General features: G+C 48.2%; 1 long non-coding RNA gene across 4 annotated transcripts; it reads right to left on the reverse strand.

Annotated features, from left to right (window-relative positions):
- Nucleotides 1-67: 67 nt before the first annotated feature.
- On the reverse strand, nt 68-26,578 carry LOC140690287 (uncharacterized). Of its 4 annotated transcripts, none has more exons than XR_012065506.1 (3): nt 26,113-26,578; nt 11,548-11,645; nt 68-480 (listed from the first exon to the last, which is right to left on the reverse strand). It is a non-coding gene; the product is annotated as an uncharacterized lncRNA (long non-coding RNA). The 4 variants fall into 4 exon arrangements; XR_012065505.1 differs by lacking the exon at nt 68-480 and adding an exon at nt 10,388-10,628; XR_012065503.1 differs by lacking the exon at nt 68-480 and adding an exon at nt 10,711-10,920.
- Between the last annotated feature and the right edge of the window lie 49 nt (nt 26,579-26,627).

Consider the following 26,627-nt stretch of genomic DNA (forward strand, 5'->3'; position numbering starts at 1 on the left):
AGGACACCCTTCACTTGGGACGTTTATCTCCTGCTTTCGGGGAGACAGAGAGGACAGAGTGTTCTTGCGCTGGCCATTTCTGAAGTAACTTTAATTAAAAAATAATCAATATGCCGTTGAGATCCATTTGGGGGCAGCCCACCTGGGCCCCAGACAGTCGTGGGGGGGGCGCCCGCAGGAATGAGATGCGTGCCTTGGAGAAGAAACCCAGAGGGCCCCTTCGCCCGGGGACGGGGACGGGGACGAGGGAACGGCTTCGGCCCGAGCCCGGACCGGCGCGCCTTGAGCGCGCACTCCCAGCCGCGGAGCCGGCACGCGCCCGTGGCTGCTCCCCGCGCGCGCAGCTCGGCTCCCAGACGCGCCGCCGCGCCGGGTTTCCAGGGTGGGGTCAAGGCCTCCGGTGTGGCTGCGGGCGCTTCTCATTTCTGTTACATGAGGCGGATAAAACATTTCTTTCTCAGGAAGCATGAGCTTTCCTCCCTAGATAAGAAGAAAGTCACAGGTTTGTAATTTCTCCAAGTCAAAAAGGAAAAATGTTTTTGAGTCCCTTCCCCTCCCTCAGGGCTGGATGAAGGTCCTTGGCCTCCTGCACCTTCCAGGGCACTGGACTGTGCTGACGTTTTCGCTGTCCAAGTCCAGAAGTTTGGCAACTCGAATTATTCTGAGCTAAATGGGAAGACAGGGTCTCTAGCAAAGCAAGGTCAGGAGCGCCACACAGCTGTCTCCCCCCGGGCCCCCCACTGTCCTAGAGGCCTGGGTGGGCCCCTCAGACCCCAGACCAGGCTCCTCCAGGCTCCTCCAGGCCCCCCGCCCGTCACAGCTCCCACTCTGAGTGCATCTGCACAGACTCTGCTGGACACCCTTCTGGGGGCCTATTTTAAAAATAAAGGCAACCTCTGGTTTGTCCAAGTTTTTAAAAAAATGGGATGGAAGGAAGGCAAAGTCATAGATGGAAACAGAAAATATCTACATTTCATTTTTTTTTGTTTTGTTTTGTTTTTGCTGGATATTTAGTAAAACTTTTAAATCAAGAAGGAAGTATTTTTCCTGATACAAAATTTTCTTGAGATAGTCTATCAAAAATTTCCTCTCATTTTTTTTTTTTTTTTGGTTGCAGTACATCTGAAACCCCTATTATTTTGATATTGGACCTCCTTCTTCTAATTCTGGTACATTCCTCACTCTTATTTTCCTTCTCTTCATTTTTTATTAACTATAATTGACAGAAAGCACTGTATTTGTTTTAAGTGTACAACGTAATGATTTGATATATGTCTGTGTTGCAAAATGATTAACACAGAAAGTTTACTTAACATCCATCGCCACACAGTTACATTTTTTTCTCTTGGGACGGGAACTTTTAAAATCTACTCTCTTAGTGACCTTCAAAAATGCAACACAGCTTTGTTGAGCAGAGTCACCATGCTCTACATGACACCCCAGGACTTACTTCTCTTGTACCTGGAAGTTTGTACCTGTGACATCTTCACCCAATTCACTCCCACTCCACCCTCTTCTGGCAACTCTCAATCTGTTCTCTGTACCTATGAGTTTATGTTTGTTTTGTTCTGTTGCTTTGGTTTTGGGGGGTTCTCCGTGTAAGTTAGTTACACGGTATGTTTGTTATGACAAATCCACACGAACTGAGTGCCTGTGTTTGGAGACAGGGCCTTTCTTTTGTTTAAATTTCTTTTCTGCATGTGTGCGTTTTTTTGTTTGTTTGTTTGTTTGTTTGTGTGTTTGTTTATTTGGAGGGGTAATTAGGTTGCTTTTTGTCTTTTTGTTTTCATGGAGGTGCTGCGGAGTGAACTAGGACCTCGTGTATGCTAAGCACGTGCCCTGCCTCTGAGCTGTACCCTCCCCCCAGGGTCTTTAGATTTAAAGACAGGGTCTTTGCAGAGTTAAGTTAAAATGAGTCCTTTAGGGTGGGCCCTAGTCCTACCCGACTGGAGTGCCTACAAGAAGAGGACCGTGAGCGCAGACACGTGCACACAGAGGGAGACGGAGTGAAGACTCAGGTGGAGGAACCAGGGCCAAGCAGGGAGGTCCTTCTCTCGCTGCCTCAGAGGGACCCCACCCCGCTGTGACCCTGATCTTGATTTCAGCCTCCAGGACTGTGAGAAAAGGAGCTTCTCCTGTTTGAACCGCCCAGCCTGTGGCCCCTTGTCCCCCAGCCCCAGAAAACAAGCGCCTTCCTCAGACCAAAGGGCCGTCTCTCCAGCCACGGTCTCTGCCCTCCCCGTCTTCGCTTCTGTCGGCTTCTGTCCGTGGAGTCACTGTCTCTGCCCGCTCCTGAGTTGGTCAGCATCAGCGTAGAAGCATCCCTGACCCTCCGTCCGGCACCACTGAGCTTCTGTGTCCACACACAGTATCCTGGCCTCTTGGCTCACCTGCACGGTGGCAGGTCCACCCCGGCTCCAGCCCTGAGCCCACCACCCAGTCTGGTCAAGGCCACTGGCTTCCTGGTCCCTTGGGAGTGGACACCAGTGTCTTCATCTTCCACGCCCTCCCCGTGGCATCTGCTCTGCCCTTCTTTCCCGTTCCAGAACTCTCTTCCTCCAGAGCCGAGGACCCCGCCTTCTCCTGGCTTCTCCTCCCACCTCCTGGGCGCCTCCTCAACCCCCTTTGTGGACTTTCTTCAGCATGAACCCTTTCCCTCTTCTAGCTAAAGTCTCCACAAACTCGTTCTTCAGGAATAATCAGTGCCCTGGACCACAAGAGATTAGCGTCCCTGTCGCAATGTCACAAGTTGTGTGAACAGTGAGGTCATTTAGGTGTCTTGACCCCAAATGTTTAGGCAGTAACCACCCAGCATCGTGGAAATGTGACTGGCTGCCAGGAACAGGGACACAAAGCCTGGAGGACTCAGCTGACACTGCTCTTTGTGTGACGTCCTGTCTGATGAGATGAAAGTCAGAGCTTAGCTTTGCAAAGAAAGCACATCTCAGATTTGAAAAAAGCGCCCGTCTCAGCCTGCTCCCCCGGGAAGTGGAGCCTGAAGCCAGGCTGAGATTCCTCAGTTTGTTTAGGAGGAGCAAGGCCAGGACGGTGCGGCGGGGAGAGGGCGGGGAGAGGGCAGGGAGGCAAAGACGGGCTGGGCTGTGTGTATGTGGCGGCATTGCACAGCCACCTGGTCTCACCGAGCTTGCTGGGGTGGCCACCGCGGGGGTGGGGAGGGTCCCCCAGCTCCCCTGGGTCCTGTCTCCCCCTTGGTCAGGGCTCCTTCCCCCAGGCGCTGACTCCCCACTCGGGCCACCTGGCTGTGACTCCCACATTCATCCGAGTCTGAAAGTGGGGGGCAACTCAGCGTGGGCGAGACCCCAGCGACAGGGAAGAGGGGGGAGGAGGGGTGTCTGAAGTGGAACGTCCTGGATTTTCTGTACAAGCTCCTTAAGAGGAGACCATCCAAACCAAGGTTTAGCACTTCCAGGATTAGCTGCCATCTCTCGTCAGGACGTCCTAACTTGCCTTGAGCTAAAGCCTCACTCCCCTCTGTGCCACCCTCTCCAAGTCCAGGCGGTCCTCACGTGTCCCTTGACTGCCCTATGAGGTCAGTGTGACTGTCCCAGGGTGCAGACAAGGACAATGAAGCTTAACCATCTCCCAGCAGGGCCAGGCTCCCACGGCTATCGGGGCGGGGCTGGCACGTGAGCCCCAGCTGCCTGGCTCCAAGCTGGCCCTGCCCTGTGCTGGGCGGCCACCCTGCCCGGCCCCAGGTCAGGGTTCTTCCCCCAGGGCCCAGAGGCCCTCCACCCCTGAGCTCTGGCCCCACGGGCCCCCTCCTCTGCAACTGCCCTGCGGAGGCCTCCTCAGTCCCACGAAGGCTCCTGGGGTCATCTCTGCACATGTCCTGCATCAACACCTGAGTGCAGGTGGGAGGAAAGGCAGAGTCTTCCTCGACTTTCTGTATTAACTTGGTCTTTCTCCAGGTGACTCACACACACACACGTACACACACATATATATACACACACACACATACATCACACACATGCATATACACACATACACACACATATATACACATATACACATATGCAAACATTTACATTCATACACATATACGCACACACATACACATGCATATACACACATAAACACACATTCACACACATATATACACACGTGTACATACATATATACACATATGCACAGATACAAACCTACACACATGCTCACCGCACCGCTAAATCTCCACCCGCAGCGTCTGGTGCTGGAAGCTAACCCGAGGGGGCTTTGCAGCCACACTGCACAGCTCATTCTTCCAGGTTTAGAAGTGTCTTTGTTTCCTAGCAGAGTTATCGAGTGTTACTATATTAAATCCATTTACAATGTATCTATTAAAATTCTAATGTCTCAGGGATTGTGTGAAAACTAAGTGCCAAACCCCAGAAAGAGGAAACTAGTGCTAGGACGATATAATTAACAATATAATATAATCTTTGCTCTGTTGTTTGTATTTGAAAAGTTCTACATTCTATATGTCGCAATCTTCATTAATTAAAACTCTGATCGACACTGAATATTACGCCACTCAAGGCAGAACTTACACTTCATTCATTTTTTCCTCCCAGTTTTACTGAGATGTAATTGGCGTACAGCACTGCACACGTTTAAGGTGTACGGTGTAAGGATTTGACTTACGTGTGTCGTGAAATGACCACGGTAAGTTTAGTGAACACCCAACATCTCAGATACAAAACAAAAGAAAAAGAAAGTACATATTTTCTCCTTGCAGTGAGAACTCTTAGGATACACTGTCTCAGCCACTTCCGTCTGCAACATAAGGCAGCGCCAGTTACATCAGCCCTGCTGTGGTAACACCCCTCGTTCTTCTTTATCTTCGTACTGGAAGTCTGTACCTTTTAACCACCTCCATCCAACTCCTCTGCCCCCACCTCTGGTAACCACAGACCTGGTCATTTTCTCTGAGTCTGTCCGTTTGTTTCTGAAGTGCAATGACCTACGGCACGAGGTGAGTTCCTGGTGCACAGCGTCGTGCTTCCATATTTCTACGTATCACAAAATGGCCACCACGGACTTACACTTCAGAGCAGAGAAGCAGAGGAAGTAGCAGGCGCACAGAGTCGCACCGGCTCTGGGTCCCAGCTCTGGGACTGGGGGAGGGGGTCTGAGCAACCCCGTTCGGGCACCTTGTGCTACGCAGGCCCCCAGGGAGCCCCAGCGAGTGGACGGGTGGCTTGAGGGCAGGGTGGGGGGTGGCAGCAGAGCCTGGGCGCCGAGAAGGAGGGGACCCGGCAGGAGCCCACTGAAGGCGAGGTGCCCTCCGAGCATCAGGAGCCTGACCCGGCTTCCCCTCCAAGGGCACCCTGTGGCCCCACCCCGCCCCCAGCCACAGCCTTCCCCGCCCTACAGAGGCACGCAGGAGTCACCTGGACGCCCTCCCTGGGTGCTAACCCACCCCCCCCCCGCCCCCATCCGCAGCGGCACAATCACTGTCCCAGCTCCCTGGTCTTCCCTCCACCTCCTCTCCAGGAAGTTCTCCAGTGGCACCGGCCGCCCTGCCCCTCCCTCCCTCCACCGCCTGCAGTTTCCTTCACTGGGTGAAGGCGTCCCCACAGACAGAGCTGCAATTAGGAGTCTTACAATATTGGACAAAATGTTTGAAAAGCACTTTCTTAAAGAAAAAAAAATTTAGAATGCCTTCTGATTTCTTGTCCTTAGGAAATGCTAAATGTAAAAGGATTAGGCGTGGCCTGGACTTTCAGGATCAGGATCAGCTTCGTTTAGTAAATATTGATTGAATTTTTAGTTTATACTGGGCACCAAAGATACATCTATAAATTCATAACCAGGCGGGTGAGCAAGGCAATAATGTATCTCTATGTCTCTCACAGAAAGAAAAGTGGGTTCAAGGAAACATGAAGGCTTTGCTTTCTTCCAATGAACAGTAGGATATATGCGTCTGGAGCTCAGGAAAACATGGGGCAGACACAGATTTCCAAGTCAACAAGTTCTAGTCCAATTTCCTATTTAATTTTGGGTCATTATTTTGGGTCAGTCTTCTCTGAATTAGAATAAAAGCTAGAAGTTCTGAGATTTCTACAGATTGCAAGAGACTCGTGGCCCGTTGCCTCCAGGCAGGAATCCCACGGACACCCTGCCCACGGCTGTCATCAGTTGTCCACGGCTCTGAGCTCGGGCACCGCAGGAGCCTTCTTCCTTCCCCCTCAGTAATTACCTCGATGGCACGGCTGGCGTCAGTCACCTCTGTGTCTCTGGCTCGCCTCCCTCCTTGTTCTGTGGTTGGTTTGGTTTAGGTTTTGCTCTTAACGGCTCCTGTGGGACGCCTCTCCCCCTAGGAGGTGGTCAGACAGGCCCAGGCCAGGTTCCTCCTGCCTTGTGAAATCTGTGTGGAAACGTGGGGGAGACACCCTGCGGCCCAGCGAGAGGCAGAGCCCGGCGGCTGTCTCTCCCATCACACCCTGAACCCGCGGCCTGCAGCAGGCAGACCCGAGCCACCAGTGTCCTTCCGGGTGCATGAAAGCAGTGGACGCTTCGCTTCTGAGTTCCTTCCAGGGGATCTGACATCTTAAATGAGCCAGTTGAAATGGGAAAGTGGAACACAGAAGGAATGGACTTTATACGATCAATACAATGTACGGAAGTACTGTAACCCGGTGGAAAGACCTAAAAGTCTTCCGTCTGACAGACGCGTCCGACGGTCACTGCACGCGAAGGAAATGAACAAAGGAGCAAGCAGACAGACAAGTGAACTCGAGCACGCAGCGCAGGGAAGAGCTCCAAAGTCGTGCGGTAGCCGCCCGCTCTGGGAGCGTGCAGCTGAAACGCTGGGCTGCTGCTCGCGCTGTGCGGGCCGCGTTCGGTGGCTGGAGCGACCATCTGGGGTGAGGAGGGTGTGGGCTACGGTGCTTCCCACCACTGAATCGCTCGCCAAAAGGAGGAACCAGAGCTCAAGGGCGACTCCCAGGCAGGGCACGTGGAATGTGCCCAGCATTCTGGCTCTTTGACCAAACTGGCTTCCTGGGGGGAAGCCCTTCTAACCCTCCAAAGCAGCCCTTGAAGAGTCAGAGCTTCCAATGTCCATTTAACCCTAAATCGCAAGAGAAGTTGCGTGAAGAGCCCTCAGGGGCCGGAAAGCGAGAAAACTCGCCCGTGGGAGCCTGGAGTGCTGCTTGGAAATGCCGCATAAACCCCAGGTCCTGGGTGTACTCCAGGCGTGAGGCGGCAGTAACCAGTTAACCCCCTGACGGGCACCAGCGCCAAGCCTGACCAGCGCCACTGAGCACACTGACCTCCGCAAACTCAGTCTGAACACGCTGCATCCCCGCGGCCATCCTTCACTCACCACGTAACGTGGCCCTTTCAGCACTCCCAGACGGTGCTGGTGGGCGCTGAGATGCCACTTAAACAGGGGAAATTACAGTCCAGCCTGGGGTGTCCTCAGGCCGAACACTAAATGCTTGTTAATTAAAACTCTCTTTGGAAATTATTGGCAATAAAATTTTAATAACTTGTACCAGATTAACACGGAACAAAATTAATTTGCTAATCAACAGAGTGTCCTGAGCGACCTTACACGGAAGAATGTAAAAAATCCAGCTTCAAAATATATTTACGATACTACATAATATTTTAAGATGGTAAGAAAAAGGATGAGGTTGGGGAGAGAAAAAGGGACAGAGAAAAGTGTCTGATTAATGATTGTGAATTCTGAATTTAATTCCCCCTGAGAGCGTGGTTCCTGGAGCTGCTGCCGAGCATGACAGAACCCACTGCAGGTTAGGCTGGATTCTCTGACAAAGTGAGTTCTAGAAATAGCCTGTTCAACCTCGAGAACAAAAGCCAGGAGAGCTCGCTGCATGGCTGAGCCGCGGAGGAGGTCAGAATGGAAGGAGAGTGTGGAGATGAAAAAAGAACGACTTACTCAAGGTCACGCAGGGAGTCGTGCCGCGCGGGGATCCGAAAACACGACCGCAGACAGGTGCTGGTCAACCTGCAGCCGGGCCGGGCTGTCTACAGTCAGCTAGGTCATCCCAGCCCCGCTCCCCTCGGACCCTGACACACAGCGGGGGAGCCTCACTCTGAGGGCAGAGCCAAAGCAAACAAGGGGCGCGCGGGCATAAAAAGGCCCACGCCTGGGGAGTCGGCTGGCCCGCAGCTCACCCCAGTGTCTGTGACCTGACTCCCATTAGAATATTTTCACTGCTAACTCTCTGCCCAGCCGCGTGCCTGCAGCCCAGCTAGGTGGCCCATGTTTAAACAGAGAGCCCGGGGCCGTGCTCATCTCTGAAACTGTCTCAGCCCGCAGCTGACACAGAGCTTCCCGATGGATAGGGAACAGGAGTGTTGTTCAACTTCAAGACACGGAATAACACAGAATGGTGCGTGATTTTTAAATTACGGCTGAGACTTAAGTGGAAAATCTAAACCCGTAAGAACGCGTGGTTCTCTGGAGCCGGTGGGACCCAGAGGTGCTGGCTGCTCGGGGCTGGGCGGGGCCACACTGCTCGCCTTTCAGGGGGACACGACGTCTCCCCTGTTCCCACTGTCAGGTCATCTGCTGGGGCTGTCGAATAAGTTGGAACATTAATTTATTCTAACGCATTTTAGAAATTTTGAAAAACTTAAAGTTGCTGTTTTCAACTGATGTACAAGGAACAAAACACAGAAGGCACCACAAACCCCCAACAGGACTTCAGAGCAAGAACTACGCGTAAATATCAAAAACTATTATCAAGCAATTCCAGGATCAGAAGGACCCTTCAATTTCAGTTTTAAACCGTGGGTGCTTTTCTTTCCTTCCCACCACCTCCCCAGCCTGAAGACCTTCTGAAATGATGGGATTTCACCGCCCAAGGAACCAAGTTCCCCTCCCACGAAGTAGCTCTCCCTCCCCCAGAATAGCTTCCCTGGCAACCATGCTGCCAGAGTTTTCACGTTTTCCTAAATGTGGCTTGGTTACATGTTCTCTCAGCAAAGTGGGTGCTATTTCCTGTTAAATATGCTTGTGATACAGACAAACAATACTTGGGAAAATCTGGATCCTTTTGAACTAAAGTAGACGTATTACTTGAAGTAAAGAGCGAAATGCAGGAAGCCATGCAGAAATAGTAAATAGATCTTTGAAAGTTGGCAGTATTCACCAATAAGATGTGTTATTAATTGTAGCTAGTTATTATAAAGTAACAAAGTATATCCCATCCTGCACGTGTGTGTGTGTGTGTGTGTGTGTGTGTGTGTGTACTGTGTTGTCTGCACATTGTCTCTCTTAATATATACTAAGTAAGTTAACTCTACATGGTTATAAATTCTTATTTAGTTCATTAAGGTGGAGGCACTTTAGGGCCTGCCTGACTCAACCATCCGTGCGCAGTTAGCCCCAGGCTCCATTTCTGTGGCTGCCATCAAGGTATCTGTTACGGTAGCTCTGGCACCTTCAGTGACTCAAGTTACCTGCTGGAAACATCCCACTTCCAGATGGCGGAGTGGTCTTCACAGCAATTTTAATTGGAGAAGAGCTCTCACAGCCAGACCGACCAGGTCCACACAGTCGCGGCCCTGACGATGTTCCATCGCACGTCGCCTTGTCACCCACGCTCATCGCTTCCTCTGCATTTTCTGAGTTTTTTTCCTCTTTCTCCTCAGATTATTGTAAATAAGGGTGGTAGCAACTTCTCTGCGGTCTCCCACGCAGTGAGACTCTCTGGTCCCCCTTGGCCTCTGTGTTTCGTACACACCCCTTGCCCTCTGTTCTCTCCATGAATTAATCATTCTAACCAGGAGGGGTGCTTCCACTTATTAGCACAAAAGAAAATGTGAAGTTATTTTATATTGGGAGACAGAAAGATGATTTTTTTTTAACTAAAAGGCATTTCTTTTCTTTAGGAAAAAAATACTTCAAGGAAACAAACGTTGATTTTTTTTCATTAGTATATTCCTTCGTATTTTTAATGAAGACGCAAGGGGTGTGCTAGGCTGGAATGGCGCCTTCGAGCATTTTGAAAAGGCCAGAGCTTTCACAAGACCGTAAGAGAACCGCGGTCCCTGTGTATGACCACCTACTGTCCCCGCAGCTTATCTGAAAAGGCACAACTTGAAAGGAATGTGGGAATTTAAAAGACCATTGTCCTCGGCAGAGACAACGACTTCCTAGAATTCAACAGTCCTGTTTCCTGTCGTTTTCATCTTTGGAAAAACTGTGATTTCTGTGAGATGTAACATTTATTTATGGCACTGTTTTGTTTTTTTTAAAGTGTCTAATCGGAACCATTTTCTAATACTTACTTAAGGACAAAGTTATAAATTGTCTCAGGTAAATTTGCCCACAAAACACTCCCATATTTATTAACTCAACACACACACACACACACTTTTGTACACTTTCATATAACTTACGGCTAAAAACGTTTGTTTTAACAGCATGATCCACCATGAATTTTTTTAGTGTTGATATAACCAGTTAAAACATAGTTGGACTGTCTTCCACGGTGCCTTTCTGCAAAAGCTTGAACAGAACCCCGAGGTCCAAAATTTGACTCACTCATAGACCCAGACAAACGCTCCTCAGAATACACCGCGGTTGCTTTTTATCACTCGATTGCTTCTCAATAGTTCACAAAACCGAAAAAGAGTGAAGGACTCTTCTGTGAAATTAAGGATTAGGTCAGAAATGTTAAATAAAGGAATCTGCTCCTACTCAGAGAACATTCTGCATAAAAATCCAGCTTAACAGTTACTAAATCCTTTATTCTCCTGGCATTAAAATTACAAAGGAGGGAAAACCTCCAGCAGTTTATTCACTTAAATCACAGCGTTTTTCACAGGTTATGAGTCTGACTGAAGTTGAATAAGGGGAGAGACCCCTGTTTCCTCAAGAGTGATCCTCACACCGCCTGCACTGGAGTCACCTGAGGTGCGCATCACGAATACCATTTCCTGGCACGGTGGTGGGGGGGTGTACAGCTCAGCGGTGGAGTGCGCGCTTAGCACACATGGGGTCCTGGGTTCAACCCAGTCCCTCCATTCAAACAAACAAACAAACAAACCTAATTACCCCCCTAAACCCGCAAAAAGAACGCCATTTCTGAAACGTGCCCTGAATGAGCCGTCGGAGTCAGGGAGGCCCGTGTACTCGGCTGTCTGATGCTTCTGCAGGGACAAAAACCACCGCTGGCCTCAAGAATTAACTAGCAAGACTCAAACGCGCACAGCACTGCCGCGTGTCAGGCACGTTTTCTCGAACGTGGGGACATCCTCAGGACGGTCTGGACGTGGGTCCTCTGTGCTCTGTTGCACAGATAAGGGAGCAGAGGCCTGGGCGTGTGAGGCCACATCTCAGCTCACTTTGCTGGAGGGGGCAGCGCTGACGGTCACACCAGCCCCAGTGACACCTGTGTCCTTTTGCTGAAGGAACAGGCCCAGCAGTCCCGTTATCCACACCCCCCACCCCCACCCCCGAGTCCCAGGAGCCCACAGGTCCCCACATCGCTGAGCCCTCCTCCTCTGGCTCCCTGGGGTGGCGGGGAGCGGTCACAGCAAACCCCCGTTCTTCCCTCAGCTCACCCGCAGCCTCTGACATTCCTGGTGACGTGCTCGAGCGCGGCCTTGAGGGCCTGACCATCCTTGACGCCCACCTTCCAGTTCTTCCTCTTCTGAGCTCTCTGCCAAAACCAGATCATAGTAGACATTGTATCCGTCATCTTATTTCAGCAAGGTTTATGAGCCCTGTCGTTCAAGTTTTAATTTGAGGTTGTAAAAAAAGGAATGACGTCATCTTATTCATCTAACTCTGTGTGCAAAATGTGAAACACTTTTTCTGTCTACTCGTTCCTTCCCAGTTTCATTAGGGTCCCAAAGGCAACTTCTAATCTGCATTTACACGCGTGTTTTCACAGGCCTGAGTGGGCGGCCGGGAATCCTGACGGGATGAGGTCCTAAAAGATGCGTGATGAACAGGGTCTTGATCTCAGGCCTCACTTGGACGTACAAGTGCCGACTGAGAGGAAAACACATAACCTAAGAGCTGTGAGTTAAGCTATATGCAGGGTCTTGCTGAGACCCGCAGCTCTGAAAAGCTGCGCCAGAGACGTCCGGAGGGAGGTTAGCTTGGGTATGGTTTTGGCCAGGGGGCACGCGCATTCAGTATACATCTTGGTAAAAGGCGACTGCTGGTCACAGAGAACAGGTACCTCAAGTGCCCGCAGACCCGTGTCACCAGCCACGCCCTCTCTTCCTTGTTTACACCAGGCAGGCTTAGAACTGGGATCAAGACTCACAGAAGACAGCAAAAAGGCCATCTCAGAGTGTTAGCCATGTGCCCCAGCGGGCAGGTGCTTGTCCTCTGACAGGAGGAAGGCGAAATGCTTGGGCTCCGTGCTGGGACAAAGGGGAAGGTGCATTTGAGATGGACAAGGTGGACCTGGTGGCTCAAGCCCCCTTTGGCTGAGTCCTGGACGCACCTGCTTCATAAACCCGGAGAGAAGAGGACGCTATATGCCATGCTTCTTTGGAGGAAATTACGTAAGAGTAGTAAATAGTTAAATAGGAAAACAGTTTGGTTCAGTGCTTGCAGCCGTAGGAATATAGGCATAAAGCAAGAGGGACGCGTGGGTCTACCCTGAGTGCTGGTCTCACAGGAGGACCCTGTGAGCTTGTTAGAAGCGCACATTCACGTGCCCACCAGACCGACCACACCAGGGTCTGGGGACAGAGCCCGGCGGTCAGAGGGTCTGGGGACAGAGCCCACGGTCACAGCTGTAACAAGTTTTCCACATGAGTTTCACGCACATTAGAGTCCGAGAACTATGGGTGTATTCTGTCACACCTCAAACTCAACCTGCGGGGGACGCTTACCCCTTTCCGCCCACAAAGCTCATGGCACGAGTGCATCCCAGCTTCACACACCAAGCAGAGCACAGAGGACTTAGGGAGCTGAGGATGGCCCTCAGACCAGTGGCTGGGCACGCCCTGGAGGGGGAGCAAGCTGGGGTCCCAGCTGCTGTCCAGGTGACCCTGACGCAGCTAGAGCTTGGGAAGCACCGGGATGGAGGAGTGATGGGCTTCAGAGCAAAATCCGGATTCCATCCCAGACTGGGAGACCGCGAGCAGCAAGCGTAACCGCTCTGTCTCCCCAGTTACAAATGCGAGCGTGCTGGTTCAGTCACTGGAGCTTCAGCCTCATGGAAGGGGCAGCATTCGGTGCAGACACACACGAAATAAAGACCAGGAGGAAGGTTCACTGGACCCACACGGCAAGAGAAGGAAGTCCTGAGACAGATGAACCTAGCTGGCTGAAGTTTCCACCAGTTCTAAATGAAGAAAGATTCAAAGCTAGCTTAAGAGAGCCAGTTTAAGGACATTAATAGACAGTTTGCAAAGTTTGTTGTATAAAAGTGTGCATGCCTGAACTATAAACCACACAATCCTGGTTCTCTAGAAATTTTTCTCATTAAATCCTTTTACAGCCTATAAAGTCCCAGGTTGAAGAACCCTTCTAGTTTAATTATAATTTTATTACAAATAATAAATATGACGGTGACCTTCAGAGGTCACAGAGCTTGGAAGCTGGGAAGAGACGAGGTGAGGAGACAGTGGAAGGGACATGGGAGCCGGGAGAGGGAGGCTGTGCTGCACAGGACAGGACGCTGGGCTCATGCAGGGTGTTCCAAAGACAGAGCCATGGTAGAGAAATCAACTCAAAGGAGTGAAGACAGGAGAGCGGCTACGGAGAAGCAAGTGAACCATTTCCACGTCCATTCTTGGAAGAGGATGATAACCTCTGAACGCGGTAGTCAAGCCCCTTACATGTAATTTTAGAATAAGAAATGAGCGCCATGGGAATTGTAAAAGGAATGATTAAGAGCAGTGCCCCCTGGGGAGATGGCCCAGGGGTAAGGGGGTGTGGGTGAAGGAGCTGTTGGTTTTGTTTTAAATTCTACAGCAAGATTGGTCTTTATTAACCATGACACCCATGACTTTGATACAATTTTAAAATGTAAATTAAAATAAACCTTTCCAGGGATCCTTACAAGTAAACGCCTGGACTGGGAGGACCTGGCGGTGAACCTAAGTGCGTTCTGGCGCGCGGAAGCCCACAGCAGGCGAGGCACGCCCTCTGACGCCGACGGTGAGCGCGGCCCGGGAGGGCTGGGGCAGGGGCGCCCTCCATCGCGCGGTAATGGCCCTGAACCTGGGAGCCCAGCGGTCGGCAGAACGAGCGTTTTTAACCCAAGAGGTTTTTGTGCTCAAGAGAAGGCCGAGGCAAAAGGCTAACTCCTCTGAGTATTTCAAACACGAAATTCTACAAAAATCCGAGCTGACAAGGCCACCTGTGTTTGGGACTGCCGACCGGAAAGAAGACATATGACCTGGACGCTGAGAGACAGCCTCCCAGGATGGCTCTAACGGACCCCTCTGAAGAGGTCAGGGAGGGGCCAAGAGATGTGGGAGTCTTTGCAACAAAGACCAGGTAGAAGGACCATCAAAAGATGGCCGTTAATTAAAGAAAACCAGACATCCCAAGTTAAGGAATTCAGTGCTTTTCTGTGCATGGGAAGGTGCACAGGTCTGGGCTCACTGAGACCATCCCTGTGATCTGCACCTGGCTGTCTAGGGCCTGGGCTGCCGCACCCTGCGGCCCTGGGGTGCCCTGCCAGGGGGCTGCAGAGGCTGCGGGCTTGATGGCGGGCATCCGGTTTCCATCCTGAGTTCCCTCAGGGCTCGCTGTCGGGGGTGGGGGGCTGCGAAGTGATGGCCGACGCCGCAACATCCTTTGTTTACTGGTGTGGTGGGCCATATTTTTCATTCACAGGAAACAATGGTGCTTCTTAAATCAAAAAATATTTTAAAACATAGTTTTATACACAGGCACCAGAGTCTGTGCCTGAATCCGTAGCTGCTGGAGCCCCGGGTCAGCAGAAGCTTATTTCTCACAGTTCTGGAGGCTGGGACGCCTGGGATCAAGGCACCGACACCCTCAGGGTCAGGCCAGGACCCGCTTCCTGGTTCACAGATGGCTGCTTCTCTCTGTCCTCACGTGGCAGAAGCGGGACTCTCTGGAGCCTCACTTGTAAGAGGACGCGCCCCATTCACGAAGGTTCCTGCCTCATGACCCAGTCACCTCCCAAAGGCTCCACTGACAAATGCCATCACACTGGGCATTAGGGTGTGCCCCGCAAACTTGGGGGGTCACAAGCATGCAGTCTACAGCATCAGTGTTCTGTGTCAGCCTGGCTAAGCCGTGGTGCCCTGCTGTCTGGTCTGATACTAGTCTAGGTGTTGCTGTGAAGGTTGAGGTGATTAACTTCCACGATCAGTTGACTTTAAGTGAAGGATGGCATCCTTGCCAGTAAGGGAGGGACGTCATCTAGTCAGTTGAAAACCTTAAGAACAACAGCTGAGATTTCCCAGAGGAGAAGGAAGAATGCCACAAGACTGCAACACAGAGGTCCTACCTGAGACAAAGCATGGAGGCTAGGAGAATTTTGAGGAGAATAACAGAAAAACCTTAGATTGTCTCGAACAGAGTGTTAGCTGAATTGTGGCTGGTCATGGCTCCGCTCGTGCGGACCCAGGAGGAGGTGAGAAGCGCAACGATCTGGTCTTGGAGAGCACATGAGTCATCAGGAACAGACCGTCTCATGCAGGCAAAGACATCAAGGGCGCTGCCATGAGCGCTCGGCAGGAGACGGGGAAGACTGCCTGGAACTCGCGGAGGAAGGGGACCCTTGTTACGTACTGGCAGTTTCTTATTTTTAGGTGGAAAGCAGAACTTGTAAGTGCTGAACTCAGACACTGTTAAAGAAGAATTTCATGACCCTCGTCAAGGCCGGTGAGGCTGACCTCCCTCAGGGACCACGACAGTGGGGTCTGTAGGAGACAGAAATTCAGCTCACTGCCCACGAGCACAGGACGGCCAAGGAGCAGGGTGGGGGCAGCGGATGGAAAATTACTATGAGGAGCCATCAGGGTAGGGGGATCCTGGCCAAACTGGCCCGACAGGATTTCTACCAAAGGCAGCGGGGGAAGCGTCAGAATAAGGAATCTGATCAGATATCAAGGGTAGGAATTTTCACTAAATGGAGTCAGCAGGATTCTTGCTAAAACTGGACTAAGTGAGCTAAGGACAGGGCCCGGGGGCAAGATCTAGTCAAAAAGAGGGTGCAGAGGAGCCTGACTACAGTTTGGTCAAAGGAGCGGGTCCTTAGATGTAGCTGAGGAGAGGTTCAAGGAGGTGTGGAACGTGAGGCCTGGTTTCCTCTTGGCGCTCAGAAGTAAAACGCGAGGGAAGAGAACAACTGAAGGAAGAACTCATTATGTTCAGATTGCAAAAGACGCTGAAGTGAAGGGACTGACCGCCAGGAAGGCACTCCCCGAGGGCAGGCCGAGAGTGCAGCTGCGCACCCCTCAGGTGTGCGTCAGCAGGGACCGAAGGTCGGAGCGCTCAAGCACACAGGGGGCTTTCTGAAGGCAGTGGGTGTTGGACCCACAGACATCCTGAGCCACCTAGGCATGAGCATGGAATAGGAATGGGATTATCCAGACCTTTAATGAAAAAAATATGAAACCAAATATATGTATGTACATGCATGACTGGGACATTGTGCTGGACACAATGTAACTGCTGGACACATTGTCACTGATGGTACTTCAATAAGAAAGAAAGAAAGAGAAAGAGAGAAAGAGAAGAAAGAAAGAAATGGGATTACTCAGGACTGATCTGTAGAGAATCCTCTTATCCAATGCAGTGAATCCCTAAGACACCCATGGGAGACTCACCAGGCTCTTGGCAGAAACACAGAACTGAACTGGAATGATCAAGACAGAACAAACTGACAGAAGGAGGCCAAGGATGTCAGACTCCCAATTCTACAGGCAGGAAACAGGCTGACAAAAGCACTCAGTTGCAAACACCTGCTACCTTTCATGAAGAGAGGAAGGACACTTCCAGCTAAGGAGCCAGGAACCCAGAGGGCAGAACTACAAGCCCAGAGGACAGATCAGGAATGTGGAGGGTGAATCTGTGAGCCCAGATGATCATCCCCAGGCCCTGAAACCTTGGGAGTTTGCCATTTGGATTTCTAAATTGCTTGTGACCAGTAACTCCTTTTTCCCTTCCATTTTCTCCCTTTTGCAAGTGGAAAGTCAGTAATGGGGTACCCTAGACCTGCCCACCATTCTATTTTGGGAGAAGATAACTTGTTTTCTAGTTTCACAGAACCACGCAGTGACAGAGATTTTGCCCCAGAATGTATTATACAAATTTAAAAGAAGTCATACAGACTATGCTCTTTGAGTACAATGGAATCAAACTAGAAATCAGTAACAGAAAGATAACAGGGAAAACCTCCAAACTTTGAAATTAAAAAATACACTTCCAAACAGTCCATAAATTAGGAGGGAAACCCCAAGGGCAATAGAAAGCACATTAAACTGAATGGAAAAAAAAACCCATAATTTATCAAAATTTGTGGGACACAGTCAAAGCAGCACTAAAAGGAAAATTCATAGCATTACAGCGCTTACATTAGAAAAGAGGAAAGTTCCAAAAAAATTATCTAAGCCGTCTCCTCAAAGTACGAGGAAAATAGCAAAATAAATCCAAACGAAGCAGAAGGTGTTGATGAAGACAGAGGCAGAAATGAATGAAATCAAAGACCAAAAAACAGAGAAAACGAATGAAACAAAAATTGTTTTCTTGTAAAGATCAATAAAATGGACAGACCTCTGGGGAGACTAACAAAGGAAAAAGAGGGAAGATACAAATTACCAGCATCAGGAAGGAGAGCGGGACGTCGGTACAGATCCCGGATGCACGGAAACAACGCCAAAGGAGTACGAAGGAATTCTACACACGTAAGTCTGACAACTCAACTGAAACTACTACAACTCACCCAGTACGAACTAGAAAGTTTGGATAGCCCTATAATCACTAAGTAAGTTGAATTTTAAATTAAAAACCTCCGAGAAAAGAAATCTCCAGGCCCTGATGGTTCCACTAAAGAATCCTACCAGACTTTGGTTTAAAGAATATTTAACACCAATTTTACACAATCTCTTTCAGAAACCAGAATTTTGAAAATAGCCCCCTTACCTTCTAGTTCAAATACCTAGCAGTGAGAGTTTTCACACTCATATTCCTTCCTTCTTGAAAAATGGGAAAATTACCTACCACCCCACCCCCGCCAGCAGATTGAGTTGCATGAATAGCCCAGCCGGCAGGCTGGACCGTTGACCTGCAGGCGTAAGATACTGTGAGAGCTCCCTTCTCCCGCTGCGACCGTTGTGGAAGGCACATGTTAGTCTGGTGGTCTCTGGAACGCTGAGCCAGCTCACGGAGGACGGCTGCCTGGAATTCACCCGACAAATGTGTGTTCTGCGAAGCCACTGTAGTTTTGTGCTGTTAGAGCAGCAGACGCCAGCCTGTGCAGGCTGACAGTAGTTGAAGGAGTTTTGTATCAGGGAGCCACGTAAGTTCTCATCCAAACCTGGACACTGGAGAGGACAAGAGAGCCTATGCTATTAGTAATCACCACAGGACAGCAGTCATGAAGTGTGGCTGTCATGGGCAGACCAGGGTGTACGGTCACCTTAAGCACGTGGGGCTGAGCACATGTGACCGCCAGATAGTTCTCCAGTAACACCCTCTCGTGGCATGTGGGAACGCAGTTAGAACTGCAGCAGGCTGTACAAGTTTAGATCGCACGTCAATAGCGTCCATTTTCTCTAGTTAGATAAATTTTGAGTGTGAATGCATAATCTGTGGAACAAGTGAGAAATTTAATTTGGGTTCTGCGTTCAGGTCTCCTATCTCCAGGATGACCACAGATTCTGGGTTCCTGTACAAGGAGAAGTCACCGAGGAGGCTCTCCTGGCCAGGCGCCGTCAGCCCACAGTGGTTACTGCGGAGATGCCCGTTGTCCCAGCCGGCGTAGACCTTTCACTTCCGGAGCTTCTGCTGAGTCCATTCAACCTCAAGGGCATGAGAAAATGCAGCGAAGCTGGAAAGTCCAAGTCCACAGCCTCTCTAGCCACACTGTGCATCCATCCCCTGCGGTTTCCGCCCCCTGCTTGGTAAACAGGCTTTTGTTTTGTTTTGCTGCTCACTGGACCCAGAGTCATCTGTTTCATTTCCGTCTGGGGAGGCCTTGGGGTGTTACTGTGCAAGCAAAGTCACCTTTCTGTCCTGCCAACAGCTCCCCCTCTTCAACAAGGCAAGGAGCCACATGACTCGGCTACCTGCTGAGCAGATTAAGGGAACAGGAAACGATGTAGAACAGAAATGCAAACTAGTATCAGAGATGTAGTTCAACTTTAAACCTTCTACTGAGAAACAGAAGGAAGCTAAGGAAACAAGGCATCCTTCTCCTTAAACATTCAGCTAGAGTTTACTTATGAGGCCACAGTTCTCTGTGATTAGAACATCATTAGTAAATTCCTTTGTAAGAATTCTAGATTTTTAAAAGAGTTGTCCAAATAAGAAAAACTCCAGGTGGGAAACCTAGCTGATTTGGTACACGCAGCATCTTGGCATGAATTTCTTTATCATAAGTTCTTTCCATCATGGTTCTAGTCCCGAGTCCAAAAGGACGTGTGTTAGAGAAGCAGATAAAATTTGGGTTGTAAGTCTACGCAGTGGGGGAAGGTGTGGATGAGGCCACGGAGGGTCCAGACACAGCCTCAGGCAGCATGAAGGCACCAGGCAGCGGAGGAGAGCTGACAGACCGCTCACGTTACATGCGGATTTATAGCTGGTCCTGGCGGGGGCGGGGGCCAGTGGGAGCAGTGTGTTCCAAGCACCTGTGCTGTTGGGCTGCCTCCATCACTTAACCATGACCTTCAAGTCGGGCTACACTGAACACTCTTCCAGAGCGTCCGGGGTAGACCAGACTCTGTAAATATCTCTTTGAAAAAACACAGAATGTAAATCACATTCTGATTTACCCAGCATGTTTTGCTAAAGGGAACGGTGTTGATGATTATTTAGTCCAAGGCTTTGTTTTAGGATTTTTCATTTAAATTCTCTGTTCTATCCTAATAAGGGATTTGTTGGCACAACCCCTATTTTTAGTACTATTTTTAGCAGAAGATTCTATTTAGTGGGATTTTAGAAACACTCTATATTTGAAGACGAGTTGGTTCTAGTCAATTCCTCCTAATTACTGTGTTCAAAATTATCAACCTACTTGGTGCAGGAAGAATCTATAAACACTAGTTACCACTTCAGTGCCTGGACTCATCACTGTGGTGCAATTATGTGGTCAATAAAGACAGGTTTATTGGCCAAGGAATCTATCACCTTCCTTTCAGAATTCAAATGCCATGGCTCAAACACACACACACACACACACACACACACACACACTCTTCGCTGATACCATGACTCCCTGAGGCAAACTCCCCGATGGCATGAACTCACAGCAGTGGTCGTGTACAGCATCCTTTCTGGTCCTGATATAAGGCACTAGAGTTGATGGCACATAAATACGACAAACGTGTCACCTTGTTGCTGCATGAATCTAATGTCCCCAAATCTGGTGGCAGTTTACCTGCCAGGCTCCGCCCCAATAACCCTTGGCACTGGGTTCTGGATATCAGAGACGAATCTCCGCTCTCAGAAGACGCACTATGAAGGATTCATGTCAACGATCTTCTTCACCCACTCCTCTGTCTTAAAGGGACCATTCTCATCATCTTTGTGATGTAAACATTCTGTCTGCATTTTGGACCTTGATTCAAATTTGCCTTCTGTCAGGGAGCACTTCTATGAAAAAACAGCATCTAATTTTTACCCTTTTTATTACATTGTGCATCACTTTCTTCCTTGTATTACTTGACTACAAGTTTATTAAGAAAGCAACTATGTCACATTTTGCTTTATATCTTCAACATCTATCATAGTTTCTCAGAAAATGTTCATTAAAATGTTAAGATTCTTTAAAATACTAATTTAAAATTCAGTTAGATGGAAATTTAAACACATTTTTATGTATAGTTTCAAAGCATCTTGTTTTACAAGCTGTACTTTAATGAAGGAAAAGCATCTATATAGATTGAAAAGAATATTCATTTTAGAGTTTTTAGAGTTAAAATCACTACTGCAGACAATAAATTAGAAATGCTTATTTTCCTAAAAGAAATCCTTTTGTTGGTAATTTTTCTATTTCCTTTTATTGGAAGAATTTCCAGTGTCTTATCAAGATTAAATCTACTACAGCTGCAAAGTTCTAGTTAATACTCTGTCCACTTCAAAAGCATGAGGAGCTGACCAAATGCCTTCGAAGGTGATGCACGTTTCCAACATTCCTTACACTATTCTCCCATGACTTCCTCTCCCGTTTTACACAGAGCTGCATGAAAATTTGAGCTCTGAGGAGACAAGGGCCTCTTCCATTTCCCACGGTGCCTCTCAGGCCCAGGGTACCTTCCATCCTCACAAACAGCTGTTGAGGGAATGAGTGAATCCAGCACTTACTCTAGTGTCAGTCTCCTCTCCCCCAGAGCCTTCTAAAGCCTGGAAAGTCCACTTGACTCCCCTTTTGGTTGAGCCCCTCCCACGAGCAGGGCCCTCGGCCCTTTTTCGGCTTCTCACAATCTATTTGGAGATGCCTGTCAGCAACACAAATTAAACGTGAACACAAGAGCCATTAAAAACAAGGTAATACAGGAAAGGTGATTCAAAAGGATAAGAACAATCAATTAATCCGGCTTCTGTATTAAGTGGAGAACACGGGGTGTGGATGGTCTTTGTCTCCTTTCCCCTCTGCCTCCCCCACCCTTAGCACGAATGTTGTAAATATACATATATGTTCCTCACGGTGCCAAGGAGTAGGACATACAGAAATGGTCTCCTTCCAGTATTTTTCTCCTTCTCATTCATTCATAAAAGATTAATCTTACCAAATTCGAAGGTTGCATGCCATTATTTTTCAAGTTTGTAACAGAAGTCTGCTTAGATGCAGCTCTATGGAATAAGCCTTGATAGAAAAAAAAAATCTGAAGATGGATCTGGATCCAGATGGAACATGAGGGTTAGAGTTCTCTTCTCTTAATTATTAATGATCTCTGAAAGTGGAATCACTTCCTCCTTCTATTTGCTGGCACCTGAATACCCACGGTAGCAAAGATGATGAAAACTTGGAGGAAGGAGGAGAGGAAGAGGCTGAAAGTTTTCATGGAAATAGAGTATCTTAATGCTATTTCCGTCAATAAAATAATATCTTCATCTAACCATTATGTTAGTAGTGTAAAATATTCACCTGTGATGCATGCTTAGCTTATTAGGGCAATTCCTTCCCTGAACAGTTTTTCTAATGAAAGAGAAAACCACACAATCATATTTGAGTTCCAGAAAGGAGCCCGTTTTGCACAATTTGAAGCTAAGAGAGAATGTAAATATTTCTCATAGGGAAATAACTTTAACTTACTGCACTTTACTCAAGAGGGAGGCAAAATCTGGTATGTGGAGGGAAGACAGGTTCTAGGGCAGGAAAAAGCGGGGAAGAGAACTGTGAGGTCACTAAACAACTGTTTCAGCTGCTCACGGTGAAGCAGTCAAAGCTATGTCGTGACTGCAAAATAAATGCATCAGCCATGGGAAAGGATATAGCAGTAAGTTATCGAATTCATCCACTTCTTAGTCCCATGACATAAAAACACAGAAGCATAGGAGGTGGGTATAGCTCAGTGGTATAGTCTGTGCTTAGCATGGATGAGGTCCTGGGTTCAATCCTCAACACCTCCATGAAAAAAATTAGTTTTTTAGAAAGTGGAAAAAACAAAAAAAAAGACAGAGAAGCACAAACACAGCACATTAGAAGACCCAGTCTATCAGATCATCTCATAAATGAAATTTTCTCTTCAATGTGGCTGGCACGTGTCCTTCTTTCTCTCTTACTTTTATTTTCACTGCATCTCTATCAATTAACTTATTAATAAAATGGACATTACACGTCCCTTTCAAAACCATCTGGCCAATTTAATATTACATAGTATACAATTAGACAGTTAGGCAAATGCAACAGGTTAAGTCATCTTAATATATCTCAATCTAGGTGATCGAAGGGGCCGTCTACACAGCTTTCCTTGAGCATCAAGACGTCTAAGTCAACAGAAAAGAAGAAAAGACGTGGGAATCTGCAGTCCGTTATCAGATAACTTATTGTCAAGTAAATTCTGAAAAAGTTAGAAATGAGGCCTAAGGCACTCAGTCATTTAAATGTCATTGATATTTTTATATATTGTCAGATGGAATAAAAGAGATCTCTACAGAAACAAATCACGGGTGGAGAAGCAAGACGGCAGAGTAGAAGGACGCTTCCAGCTCACCCTCTCCCACAAATCCACCAAAACTCACATCTACGGACCCACCCAGCCAACCAGAGCACCTGTCGAACTCCAACAGAACATCGCCCTCTTTGAAAGACAAAGACGCCAAAAATCTGGTAGGAGAAAAGGAAAAAAGAAAGAAGACACGGCAAAACAGTGCGGGACAGGTCCCACGGGGAGGAAGCGGCGGAGGAGGACTGGCACTCGTTCGCTGGGTCTCCCCCCTCCAACGGAGAGGACAGCGGGATGGAAGGGGAGCCTCCGAGGCTCAGATCTGCCCCGAGCACCCCTTGACCGACAGAAATAAGTTAAATGGGCACAAAGGGTCCCCGTGACACCCAGTCCGAGACGCGAGCTGGCAGCTGGGGGCCGGAACAGGCTGCCCGAGCCGGGTGGAGGACTGGGACGGCTGCATTGAGGCAGCCCTGGGGGACTGCAGGGGGCTGTGTGCCGTGGCTGGGAGGGGATATAGAGCAGAACAACTTGGGCCCCCCCACCCAAGTATAGGAGGCTCAGAGGCTCCCAAACAGGAAGAACCCAAACAGACCCACACCAAGACATACCATAATCAAGATGGCCAGAGTCAAGGATAAAGAAATGACCCTAAAGGCAGCAAGAGAAAAATAGAGTGAGTTACAAGGGAACCCCCATAAGGCTCTCAGCTGATTTCTCTACACAAACACTACAGGCCAGAAGTGAGTGGCAAGATATATTCAAAGTCCTGCATGAAAAAAAGATGCAGCCTAGGATACTCTATCCAGCAAGGCTATCCTTTAGAATAGGAGAGATAAAGAACTTCACAGACAAGCAAAAACTGAAAGAGTTTAGCAACACTAAACCCATGTAAAAGAAATATTGACAGGTCTACTCTAAATAGAAAAGAAGCAGGATGCTACAAAAATGAGAAACTCGTAACTGGAAAGGCGATAACTATCATGAATTACAAATAGAATAAACATTCATTTCTAATCGGACATAGTCAGTACAAACCAGTTTCATTTTTAATACTAAATACAGCAGAAATTTCAGAAGTATCCTCTTAAAGAATAGGATCCTGGTAACCCTAAGTTTTTTTTCTATGTGAGTCTGTTTCTGTTTTGTAAATAAGTTTGTGTCTTTTTTTTTTTTTTTTGGATTCCACGTCCATCCATGTAGCAGCAAGTGGTGTTATTTTATTCTTTTTTATGGCTAAGTAGTATACCACAACTTCTTTATCTAGTCATCTGTCAATTTACATTTAGGTTGTTTCCCTGTCTTGGCTGTTAATAACAGTGCTGCTATGAACACTAGGGTGCATGTATCTTTTTGAATTAGAGTTCCCTCTGGATAGATGCCCAGGAGTGGGATTGCTGGGTCATATGGTAACTCTATTTTTAGTTTCTTGAGGAATCTCCATACCGCTTTCCATAACGGCTGCATTAAACTACATTCCCACCAACAGTGTAGGAGGGTTCCCTTTTCTCCACATCCTCTCCAACATTTATTGTTTGTTGAGAACCACTGATTTAAACAAAGTCTATTTCACTTTTCTTCTAGAGAACAGCTACTTTTATGTTGTCACAGATAAATCTTTAATTTTGACTATAATGTTTCTCAACATGTGGAGTAATCTTTAGGGACCACAGTGGAACGCAATACCAAGGAGAGACCTCGTAATAAAAAAGCGTGCTAATGGCTATAAACAAAGGTTGTCGTCAAGTTAGAAGATTCCCTTTCATCTCTGTCAGCTCTGAGACTGCTTTGTATTTTCTCAATTTGTAAATTAAGTAGACATCACTTCTGTGGAATACAGGGTCTTAAGCTTTCTCCTTCATTTTCAAATTCTAGTCCCACTATAGAAAATATTACCACCTTCCCAACAAACTAAATTTATGTTTCTTAAAATCAGTAAGGAAATGCTGATGCGTTGTCCTCGTACTTTCAAACAGAGAAAGATAAGTACAGTGAAACTAACTCTCTTTTTGAGAGGAAGCATTTATTTTTACTGTTTCTTTTGAGGGAGCAGGAGGTGACTGACTTGCAACTGTACTGAAAATAGCACAAAGAAATAAAACTGCAGAACAAAACAGGTCCATATTTAGTAAGATTGAGTTCTGGATTTTCCCCAGACGTTGCAAGTCAAATGAAAAATACAAGGAAATTCTTTCAGGCCTCATACCAGACTTGGCACTGTAAACCATACCAAGGCCCATTATGCAACAGAGGTGTTTGCAAAATAGCTAGATGATTTAAGGCCAACCTGGGTAACACACGAAGACCTCCAATCCTAAGGCTGAAGAAGACATGCAACAACTCTGGCCATGACTTTGGGAAACATGAACTTCCAGGACGGTAACAGTAATTTGTATTCTGAGTTTGATTTAGTTTAATAAGCATTTGTTGAAGGCCTTATACATACAAATAACAGAGCATTTTTGGTATTACAAGGCACCTGCCTACAAAGAATTCTATATTCACAGGTATTCAGTTTGCCTATTTTCTGCTTAATATCAAAATTGAAGCAGCCTGGTGTGAAGCGTTAAGCTATTACAGTGTGACTTTGCTGTTGCCTGGACCAGACTTGCTAGTCAACTGACCAAGGACTCTAGGAGTAACTTGTCTTGTGGGCTTTTTAATCAATCAAAGTCTACGTAAATTTCTAAATAATTCTTGATGATGGAATAATTTGAAATTAGCCATTCACCAAATGCAGAGTACCCATCCTGCAGCAGACACCGTCCTGGGTACTGGAGAGCAGCAGGGAACACGAGGGGCCTGTGCCGACTTTGCGGGTTACCTGTCAGTCGGCAAGCACACACTCACCAGAAGTAGACTATTCAGAAAAGTGCTAAGTGAAGGAATAACCAGAAACGGTCTGGAGGTGGAGAGCCCTGGGAAGATACTGAGCTGTGGCCGGTTTGCCGTAGGACCACTTACACACAAGGATAGCACTTGGTCCTGTTTATTAACCAAGCACTTCCTAGGAGTCTTATTAAACAGGACCGGTGGTCAGCTTTACGGCTGTTGCGGAAAGGAAAAAAGATCTAGAACTCTGAAGAATTCCTATAGCAGAATGGAGGAAGTATAAAGAAAACACTAACAAAATCGGGGGGGGGGCGCCGCAGGGAAGGGGCGGCAGCAGCTGTTTCGTGACCTGAGCTGTTTTCCTTACTTGACCCTTTTACTGATGCTGCTCATGGCACGCGATGCCCGTGTGCTGGCGTCTCTACCCGGGACGGCAGAAGGCGATCCCATCAGTGTGCAGCGCCCTCGGGCTGGGCCGGCGGCCAAGGGCCCGGCGACCAGGCTCCGATCCAGACTCCGCGGCTGGGAGCTCA

Source organism: Vicugna pacos, chromosome 29, assembly GCF_048564905.1.
Source record: "Vicugna pacos chromosome 29, VicPac4, whole genome shotgun sequence".
NCBI lineage: Eukaryota > Metazoa > Chordata > Mammalia > Artiodactyla > Camelidae > Vicugna > Vicugna pacos.